Genomic DNA, 10,765 nt, shown 5'->3' on the forward strand with positions numbered 1-10,765 from the left:
ATTTGTACTAGTTTCATGCATGTTAGAACAACTTATGGCTACTGTTTAGGACAAACGAAATGAATGGCATTTAAATAACTACATGTGGAGTTTGAATTTGAATCTTGGATTCAAACCAACTTCATTTAACTTGCTGCTAGTTGCATTAGCTCAAAACACATTCATATTGCCATGTCATAGCATGCATCATATCATTGCATATCGTCATGTGTTGATTGTATTCGATGTATCTTTCGCAGTAGGTTCTGCCTCCGAGGATACCCACGATTATCCGACTGAAGGGCAGTATCCTTCTACCACTCCATCAGGCAAGCAAAACCCCCTTGTTCATTCCGATACAATCCCACTCTCTCGCTCCTGCTCTCTTTTACTGCATTAGGACAACAACGATTCAACTGTTACTTGCTGCGGTAGTTGAACCCCCTTATCCTCTGCATGACCTGTCATTGCCACAGTAAATAGATGAAACCCACTAGCATGAGTAGGAGTTGTTTGAGCCCTAATGTGCCTACTCATTCATGGTTAATTGTCATTCCTGCTACTGTTTAGAGTTGAGTCAGGTCTGATTCATCAGGGATGAATTGGAGGTGTGTGAACATGTCCTACTGTGTGTGAGCTAAGTGTGTGAACACGATTTGGTAAAGGTAGCGGTGAGAGGCCATGTAGGAGTACATGGTGGGTTGTCTCATTGAAACCGTCCTCAGGAACTGAGTTCTATGTTTGTGATCCATGAACAGCTACAACCATGCATTGCAATGCTTAAGTGCCCCTCTCGACTTATTAATCAACTCGATCTCTGTCCAGGAGTTGCAACTAGTTTCTGGTGTTTGTAGGTTGTGTTAGTAGTCTACCAAGTGGTACCCGGTAGAGGTGGGCTTGGGACAGACTAGGCACCGTGGCACGGTGTACCAAGCGTAGATCCACCCGTCGAGGTTGGCTTGGGAACCCTGCACATATCGTTTAGGGCCGTGAGCGACACCCCGGCCGGATCTCCTTGCGGATGGAACCCGAATAGGCGATAAACCTGGACGAGAGACTTGTGTGGTTAGTCAGGTCGTGGCCAACTCCCTCGCCAGGCTTCCGCTTGAAGGTTGCCGAGATACATGACGTGTACATGGCGATAAGTGGCGAGAGCGTGTTTGAAAAAGTACACCCCTGCAGGGTTATCATTATATATTTGAATAGCCGTGTCCGCGGTAAAGGACTTCTGGGTTGCCTGTACAGTTCATAGACAAGTGAAAGTGGATACTCTAAACTGCGCAAGATAAGTGTAAGTGCTATGGATGGCGTTCTCATAGGGAGACGGGAGCGGATCCATAGTGGTGTATTGATATGGTGAGTATGTGGACTCGTGTGCGCCACCTCAAAAGGGTTACTTGCAGTCGTAGTACAGGTTAGCCACTGAGTCAAAGCTGGCTTGCTGCAGTTAAACCCCACTATCCCCTTTGTTGATAACGATGCATATGTAGTTAGTTATGATGTAAGTCTTGCTGGGTACATTTGTACTCACGTTTGCCTATTTTATGTTTTACAGAGAGACTTCAGCCTCACTAGTATTTCCGCGTGGACTTCGATGTTTAGCTTGTTACCTCAGCTACGATCTTGTGCCCTCGGCAGGATCTGGTAGATAGTTAGGCTTCTCAGCGTTTTTCATTTGTAGATGTCTGTACTCAGACATGTTAAGCTTCCGCATGTGCTTTGACTTGTATGCTCTGAATGTTGGGTCATGAGACCCATGTTTGTAATACTTGGCTCCTCATAGCCTATTGAATAAAATACTTGAGTCGTAGAGTTATGTTGTGATGCCATGTTGTATTTGCACATATCGAGCATATTGTGTGTATGTTATTGAAATGCTTGGTATGTGTGGGATCTGACAACCTAGTTGTTTATCCTTGGTAGCCTCTCTTACCGGGAAATGTCTCCTAGTTCTTCCACTGAGCACTGGTAGCTTGCTAGTGCTCCGGAACACTTAGGCTGGCCGGCATGTGTCCTTCTTTGTTCCTGTGTCTGTCCCTTCGGGGAAATGTCATGCGGTGTCTACCGGAGTCCTGCTAGCCTACTACATCCCGGTTTACCGGAGTCCTGCTAGCCCAGTTGCTACAGCCTGTATTCACTCGCTGATGACCCACACGTTCGTTGCTGGGTCATGTATGCCTGTCCCTGTAAGTTAGTGCCACTTTGGGTTCACGACTAGTCATGTCAGCCTGGGCTTCCTGTCATATGGATGCTAGCGACACTATCATATACGTGTGCCAAAAGGCGCAAACGGTCCCGGTCCTGGTAAGGCGACACCCGTGGGAATACCGTGCGTGAGGCCGCAAAGTGATATGAGGTGTTACATGCTAGATCGGTGTGGCATTGAGTCAGGGTCCTGACAGCTTTGGTATCTGAGCTTGACTGCCTGTAGGATTACCAAGCCAAACTGGTCGAAGTTGAGTCTAGAAATTCTTTAGTTATATAAGGGAATTTATTGTGGGATGGAATGTAAGGCTCTTTTTACTCCTTTACCTTATGCCCTTCTGATCCGAGTCATACTATCTTTCCTACGGGGTTAAGAACTAGGCTTTCTCTTCATTCTATCAGGATCACGTGTTACTAATCCGTAGCCTTATAGGATTGATGGATTCAAGCCTCAGTTCAGTCTCTACCACTCCCGTATGTTAACTGTTGATCTCGAAACCTTGATATCAGGATGATCGAGTGGTTATGCCACCATTATGCAGGATGTCTCAAATCTTTTTGAGCATTTACAGCCGTCATGCTGCCCGAGTCATCCCAGGTTTCTAAATAGTCTGATGCATTTGCAAATCCCTTCTTTTTGTTCTGATGTCTTTTTAGGCCAGGATAACCACACTAAATTGCTGAGTTGAGGTGCTCTGTTGCCTCGACATATACGTTGGAGCTAGTATTATTACCCTAGGTGTCTTAGAGGATCACCAGGTAATCTAGCCATGTTTTGTGTTCCCAGTGTGATGATCCTGGCCATCATTCTCGAAAGCATCCCGTGATGCCACTTAGTTAGTAGGCATTCTATTCCTGGGTTATTGAACCCGAGATTCACCCTACTTGCTTCATGTTGATAGTGTTTGTTAGTTCCTTTAGGATATTAGTAACCTTTGCGATAGTCCTCGAGGTTTGTGGTACATTCTTCTTCCAATTACCATAGATCATTCTTGGGAGGAGTTCTTTTGAACCAAAAGGTCACGACCATAGTGCTCTTGATGAGTTCTCCATTCTATATTGTGAATCTGCCAGTTCCACCCTTTCCGCATGGGTTATGTGGAAGAAATGTTGAGCTTCGCTCGACATACTAATCTATGCATCCACAACTCAGAAAGTTATATGCTCCTTTGAGTTGTCCCTCTTTAGTTGTATTCCGACCCTTGTCTATCAATTGATAGTCAAGAGTATGCGTGCATTCGTTCATCGATACCTATTACTCTTGTGGTCCGTCAAGCCATTCTATTCCAGAATGACTAGGAGAAACAAACTCCAGTACCTTATCCATTTCTAGGATTTGGTCAAAGCAGTTGTATTCCGCAGATCAAAATACCAATCCAGCTTTTGATTCTGTTCTACCCTAAAGTATTACCCACTTTATGTCAGGAATGTCATCAGAACTGCACCCTCTCTTATGAATTCTTGACGTAGTGATACTTATCGCCATAATTATTCATTCCTCGGTTCCGTAATATCGCAACCGGAATGCCGACAAGTGAATCGTGGTGTGTGAAATCTATACCCCTAGCAACTCCGTTTCTTGGTACTTAAATGGACAATAACCTCATTCTAGCGTGTTGATTATTGAATCGTCACCCTAAGGTTGATTGTGCTACCTACTCCCTATTTCCGGTGCACTCTTCGGTCGTTGAGTTAGGATTTTGTCAATCTTGCTCATTTGATCATATCGTCTTGCCCTGAAAAGCAAGATTGTTCTCAAGCTTAGTAACATATCGGTGGTTCATGTTTTTCTGATTATCTTCTCGGAAGTATCACCAGGTCATCACCTAACCGCTATGCTGAGTTCGTGATCAAGTTGGTTTATTCCTGTAAACCACCCTTTCTCCAAGAATCCATGTTGGATACCCCTGAGCTAGTTGGTTAAGCTATACATCAACTTGGAGGGTTGGAACATAAAAGCTTGTCCGACTCAGTTCATTCCAAAGCGATATCTTTGTGTGTGTGTGTGTGTGTTGAAGAAAGATGGTATCTTCATTGATTGATCCTCGTGGTCAATTGTTGGATCTATTGTCTTACCCCAAACCTTTGATTTGAGTATGGGCTATCGTCAAATCAAATCAAAACCAACGATATTCGTAATGTTATCTTACTCGTGGTTGATCCCTTGAGCATACACCATTATATCTTGGGTCTGACCAATGCTATCATTTGTTCACATAATTATGGAACTCCATCCTCATGGAAACCTGGATGAATTGTTGTTGAGCCCATCAGCAACATTTTTATCTTCTCCATGATTTTGTTGAACATACAGCTGGTGTTGGAAACTATGTAAGCATTTTCTTCATGCCCCGTTCATGAAGTATATTTTTGGATGAAAGAAGTGACTTCCTCTCATTCATGTGCATTCGATGCAAGTTGCTGCCGTGAATTTGAGAAAGTTAGTTTTTGCTTCCTTTGGAATCGTCCCAAGTCAGTCATGCATGTGCAAAGTATACTATGGTTTGGTAGATTAATTACCTCCACTCCATATGAATTCCGTTGCACACCAAGCAACTGATTGACTTGTTCTAGGTAAAGAAGTCTAATTTAAGTGCACAAGACTTCGATATCCTCGATGATGGTTCCCCACCTGAACTCGGTAGTATTTTATTATAAGACTACTATGTGTTCATGCTTGTCTGGGACAGCGTGTTCACATGCGAGTAGCAGAACCCGCTCATGTTTTGAAGCTTGCTATCGTAGTTCATCTCCCAAGAATCTCGCAACATCATCTCATCGATTTGTGTTGCAAACTTTCATTTTTTATTCTAGACTTGAGGAGTCTAGAATGTCCTGACCCCAACCAGATCTGAATCTTAGGCAGATATGATGGTTGGATCGTTTCCCAAGAACTATAATAATGGTCTCTCTGTAACCAGGTAAAATGATTGTCGTGGCCAACACACCCATCCGGAAGACATATTATTGTAGTATCCTGATTGAGGAAGTTGGCCACCTCCCCATAAGGATTTCGTAGGATTTACTTCCGTAATTGTTCCTTATGGATTATTGTGCTCCCGAAGTCTGACCTTTTACTTGATATTCTAGATACCAAACCATATCAATAAATGGGTTACGCTAGCACATCAAGGAGAACATTAGAAGCGGAGTGCTAAATGTCTCTCAGTCGATCATCCAGATTTTTTTCCTTGGCCTCGCTAAGGTGAAATCTGAGAAGGTGTTATCTCCCTTTGCATCTGCATCGTCCATCATTATTCATCATGGTAGTATGATGTGTCGCCAGGATCCTCGGCATGGATGTTGGTAAAACCTTGATGATTATTGAAATGCTCAAGTTCTTGAGAGCACGCACAAGCGCTAAGTGTTATCATTGGCACTAACTAGGATTGCTCTCAGTTTCCTCGGTTATGCTATAACTTTTCAAACAGTGGACTCACTCTCTACTGTTGAGCTTCTCCCCAGTTACTAAGACCATCCCTTGTGTTGTTTTCAACAAGGTAATCCACATCATCCATTCTAATCCGGGTATGCCATTCTACCAAACCCCTCCAATTGGTCGCTCGAGAATTGCCTTAGGATGGTATAAAGAGTTTCATTAATCTCTGAATCAAAGGTAATTCTTTTTGCAATTTAAGGGGATATTTATACAGGTCACCTTCCCTAAGGTGCCCCGTTATGGTATCATGGCAACTCAACTCCTCGCTATGTTGACAACCGTTCACCACCTTCTTAAGTGTGGAATTGTTGCCTACCAAATTGAACCCCCGTCATCTGTTTTTCCATTCCTCCTGAAGTGTGTTTGAACATCTCAGCTCAAGAGGTGTTCTATGCCTCATTCCGTGAGTTGATCGTTAGTTGCTCGATCCTCGAGAAGATCGATTCTTCTAGAGTTTTCATTTCTTCTCGTTGTCATGTTGGATGAAGTTCTCAAAGAAAGACGTCGAGATCAAGATGAAGCAATGAATCAACATCTTTGAGAAGGACGGTTGGATCGTGAAGATCGTATTAGCTTTGTATCCCCTCTGTCTCTTACCTCACGTCTTGAATCTCGGGATGAGATTCTTGTTTAGTGGGGGTGAGTTGTCACAACCCTAGACTTTGCTTGTATTAGGTGCATCTGAGAGCATCTTGCATCATGTCTAAATTTCTGAAACTTGAATTGAGGAATTTTGGTAGCCTCAAAATTTAAATAAAAGTAGGGCAAACCCCCTAAAATCTCATTCATTGTTTCCAAAATGCTCCTCACAGATGTTTGATATTTTTGGCAAGGGTTTTTATCCAAACCAAAAATAATGAACATTTTTAAAGGATTTATTTTTGGGACTTTGAATTTAAATTAATAGCTATTTGAATTTGAATTACATTCATATAATTAGAATATAATTTCAAATACCCCTGAATGTTTTATGAGCTTTTGGAAAAGTCCTTATAGCAAAATAAAAAATATTCAGAGGAGTTTTTGACATTGTTTGAATTTGTTTAAATTCAAAACAGTGGCAAAAGATATTAATAAAAGAAACATAAAAAATAAAAAAGAGCAGAAACTTACCTGGCGGCCAACCGGCCCAACACTATGCAACCCAACCACCAGGGGCATGTCTGTCTTCTTCCCGTGCCAGCGCACGAAGCAGCTCGGTGGCGAGCACCGCCGTCACGCTTGGCCACCTCCTGCCTGGTTGCCTCCCTCCCCAATCACGTGGACCACGCCACACACTCCCTCGACCCCTGCCCCACTCCCCATTCTCGCTAGACCCCCTTCCCCTTCCCTGGCTCTCTCTCTCTCTCGCAGCCCGAGCGGAGCTCATCGCCACCGCTCACCGTTGCCGCACCCAGAGCCTCTCCTCGACCCCTCGGCGTGCCTAGTAGCTCGGCTACCTCACCCTCATCCTGTCCGCCGAGTCAAGCGGCCTTAGACGCCCTGCATCGCCGCCATCGAGCCGTCTCCTTCACGCACGACCGCCAGATGCCGCTCGTCGATCTGCCAACTCCGACGCTTCCCCGACCCCGCTGGGCTTCTCTGCGAGTCCTCTGTGAGCTCCTCTTCCTTTCACCCTTTTCCCCCGTCGCCTCGCATGTCCCCTGGTGCTAGTGCCGCCGTTGTCACATCCCTAGCTTCTGGTGCTGCCTGGTGTGTGCATCATGTTTAAATTCTGAAATTTGAACTGAGGGAAATTGGAAGCCTCAAAACCCTAAATAAAAGAGGGGCAAGAAACCCTAAAATTGCAATCAGTAAATCCAAAATGCCCTAGAAATAGCTCTGACAATTTTGGCAAGAGTTATAAATCAAACCAAAATTTTGGGACATTTCTAAGGAATTATTGGGCTCTGATTTTTAAATCAATATTTTATTTGAATTTGGAGTTATATTCATAATATATAATGAATATATTTTCAAATGACCTGAGATATTTTTGTATATGTGGAGAAGTCCATTAAGTGACTTAAAAATATCCAGGGGAGTTTTGGCACTGTTTTCAAATTCTGTTTGAATTAAAATTCAGTGCCAATTAAATAAAACAGAACAGAAATAGGAAAAAAACAGAGAGAGGGAGAGAAACCTTACCTGGCGCCACTTACCTGGCCCAGCTCCATCTGGCCGGCCCAGCCCACCTCCTCCCCCTTGTCCTCTTCCTCCTCTGCTAGGAGGACGAACAGAGGCGAGGCGTGGCGCGCGCCCGAGAGGCCTCGGCCACCTCCTGCTTCCCCCTGGCCACCTCCTGCTTCCTCTCGTCGCCCTGGACCCCGTCCGCGATGCCATGCACCCCTCCCTGGTGGCCCTCTCTCCTCTCCCTCACTCGCTGCCCTCCTTCCCCTCTCCCTCTTCGTTCTTCGCCCGAACAGAGAGCCGCCGCCGTCGTTCGCTGCCACCACGCCCACCATGCTCCTCTCGCCTCCCCGTGTAGTCTACAAACTCCGCCACCGCCTGTTACGTCGCCTCGAGCAAGCCCCGAGCGCTCGGACGCCCCAACTCGACCGCATCGACTCGTCTTCAAGCTTCGGTCGCCGGAGATCGCCGTCGCTGTCCCGTCGCCCCAGGCCTTCCCCGAGCACGCCGACCGTCTCATCGTGATCTCCGTGAGCCCCTACTTCGTTTCCCCCTAACCCCACGTCCGATTTCGAGCTCCAGCCGCTCCCTCCACCGGAGCCGAGACGCTCCGCCGCACGGGCTCGTCGCCGGTGAAGCCCCGGTGACCTTTTGGTCCCACGCATGCGTCCGTTGCACTCGTTTCGTTCCATAGAGTAAAACTAGCGCGACAACCGTCTCGTTTGCACACCGCAGCGCCGGTCCCGTGAACCCCCGAGCTCCGGCTGCCGCCGGGGACGATGCCGCGCTCAACTCCGGCCACCCCACGCCCTCTCGTGGGCCCCCCTAGATGCGCGGGAGCACGGGCTCACCCCTGGTGCCCTCAGCGCGACCAGCCGCGGGCTGTAGCGCCGTCCCGAGCAACTCCGGCGAGGTCTCGCCGTCGCCGTGGTCGCCGGCGTCACTAGCTGACGTGGCGCTGATTTAGTTAGCACTAATGACCACGCTAAACACCCCCACAGACACTGACAGCGGGCCCCGTAGCGGGTCAAAGCCCGAGTCAACGCGGGATTAGCCCCTGTGTCACTGACGTGTGGACCCCACACGTCAGGTTTGACCCTGACCGGCCCCTGTTGACTTGCTGACGTCATGCCAACGTCATGCTGACGCAGTAATGTTTTCTGGATTTAATTTAATTCTGAAATTCCAGAAAATGCCCTAAACTTCAATAAATCATAGAAAATTAACCGTAGCTCCAAATTAAATAATTTATATATGAAAAATTATCAGAAAAATTCAAGGAATCCATCTGTACCATTTTCATGCATGTTTGAACAATGATTGTCCTCTGTTTTGGACAAAACAAATAAAGGGCATTTAAATAATCATATATGGAGTTGGAGTTTGAATCATGTATTCAAACCAACTTCATTTAAATCATAGCTAAGTGCATTAGCTCAAAACACCAGCATATTGCCATGTCATTATCATGCATCATATTGTTGCATTGCATTGATTGTGTTTCTTCTTGTTTGCCGGTGGTTGTTCCCTCTCGATAGACGTGGTTTCGACGATGAGATCGATGACACTGATGAAGAGCTATATTATCTTCAGAAGTGCCAGGCAAGCAAAACCCCGTTGTTCATTCCGATAAAATCCCACTCTCTCGCTCCTGCTCTCTTTTACTGCATTAGGACAACAACGATACAACTGTTACTTGCTATGGTAGCTGAACCCCTTTATCCTTTGCATGACCTGTCATTGCCACAGTAAATAGATGAAACCCACTAGCATGAGTAGGAGTTGTTTGAGCCCTGTTGTGCCTACTCATTCATGTTTGTTTGTCATGCCTGCTACTGCTTAGAGTTGAGTCAGGTCTGATTCATCGGGGATGAATCAGAGGCGTGTGAACATGTCCTACTGTGTGTGAGCTAAGTGTGTGAACACGATTTGGTAAAGGTAGCGGTGAGAGGCCATGTAGGAGTACATGGTGGGTTGTCTCATTGCAGCCGTCCTCAGGAACTGAGTTCTGTGTTTGTGATCCATGACCAGTTACTACCACACATTGGAATGCTTAAGTGCCCCTCTCGACTTATTAATCAACTTGATCTCTGTCCAGGAGTTGCAACTAGTTTCTGGTGTTTGTAGGTAGTGTTAGTAGTCTACCAAGTGGCACCCGGTACAGGTGGGCTTGGGACAGACTAGGCACAGTGGCCCGGTGTACCAAGTGGCACCCGGTTGGTGGGCTTGGGAACCCTGCACACATCGTTTGGGGCCGTAAGCGACACCCCGGCCGGATCTCCTTGCGGATGGAACTCGAATAGGCGATAAACCTGGACTAGAGACTTGTTCGGTTAGTCAGGTCGTGGCCGACTCCCTCGCCCGGCTTCCGCTTGAAGGTTGCCGAGGTACATGACGTGTACAGGGCGGTAAGTGGCGAGAGCGTGTGTGAAGAAGTACACCCCTGCAGGGTTATCATTATCTATTCGAATAGCCGGATTCCTCGGATATGGAAACGTGGACCCCTTGTACAGTTCATAGACAAGTGAAAGTGGATACTCTAAAATACGCAAGATAAGCGTGAGTGCTATGGATGGCGTTCTCGTAGGGAGACGGGAGCGGATCCATAGTAGTGTATTGGTTGGTGATTATGTGAACTCATGTGCGCCACCTCAAAAGAGTTACATTGCAGTCGTAGTTCAGGATAGCCACCGAGTCAAAGCTGGCTTGCTGCAGTTAAACTCCACCCCCCCCCCTTTGTTGATAATGATGCATATGTAGATAGATCTGATGTAAGTCTTGCTGGGTACATTTGTACTCACGTTTGCCTATTTTATGTTTTTGCAGAGAGACTTCAGTCTCACTAGTAGTTCCGCGTGGACTTCGACGTTTAGCTTGTTACCTCAGCTACGATCTTGTGCCCTCGGCAGGATCTGGTAGATAGTCAGGCTTCTCAGCCTTTTTCATTTATAGATGTCTGTACTCAGACATGATAGCTTCCGCTTGTGCTTTGACTTGTATGCTCTGGGTGTTGGGTCATGAGACCCATGATTG

This window comes from Triticum aestivum, chromosome 7B (assembly GCF_018294505.1).
Source record: "Triticum aestivum cultivar Chinese Spring chromosome 7B, IWGSC CS RefSeq v2.1, whole genome shotgun sequence".
NCBI lineage: Eukaryota > Viridiplantae > Streptophyta > Magnoliopsida > Poales > Poaceae > Triticum > Triticum aestivum.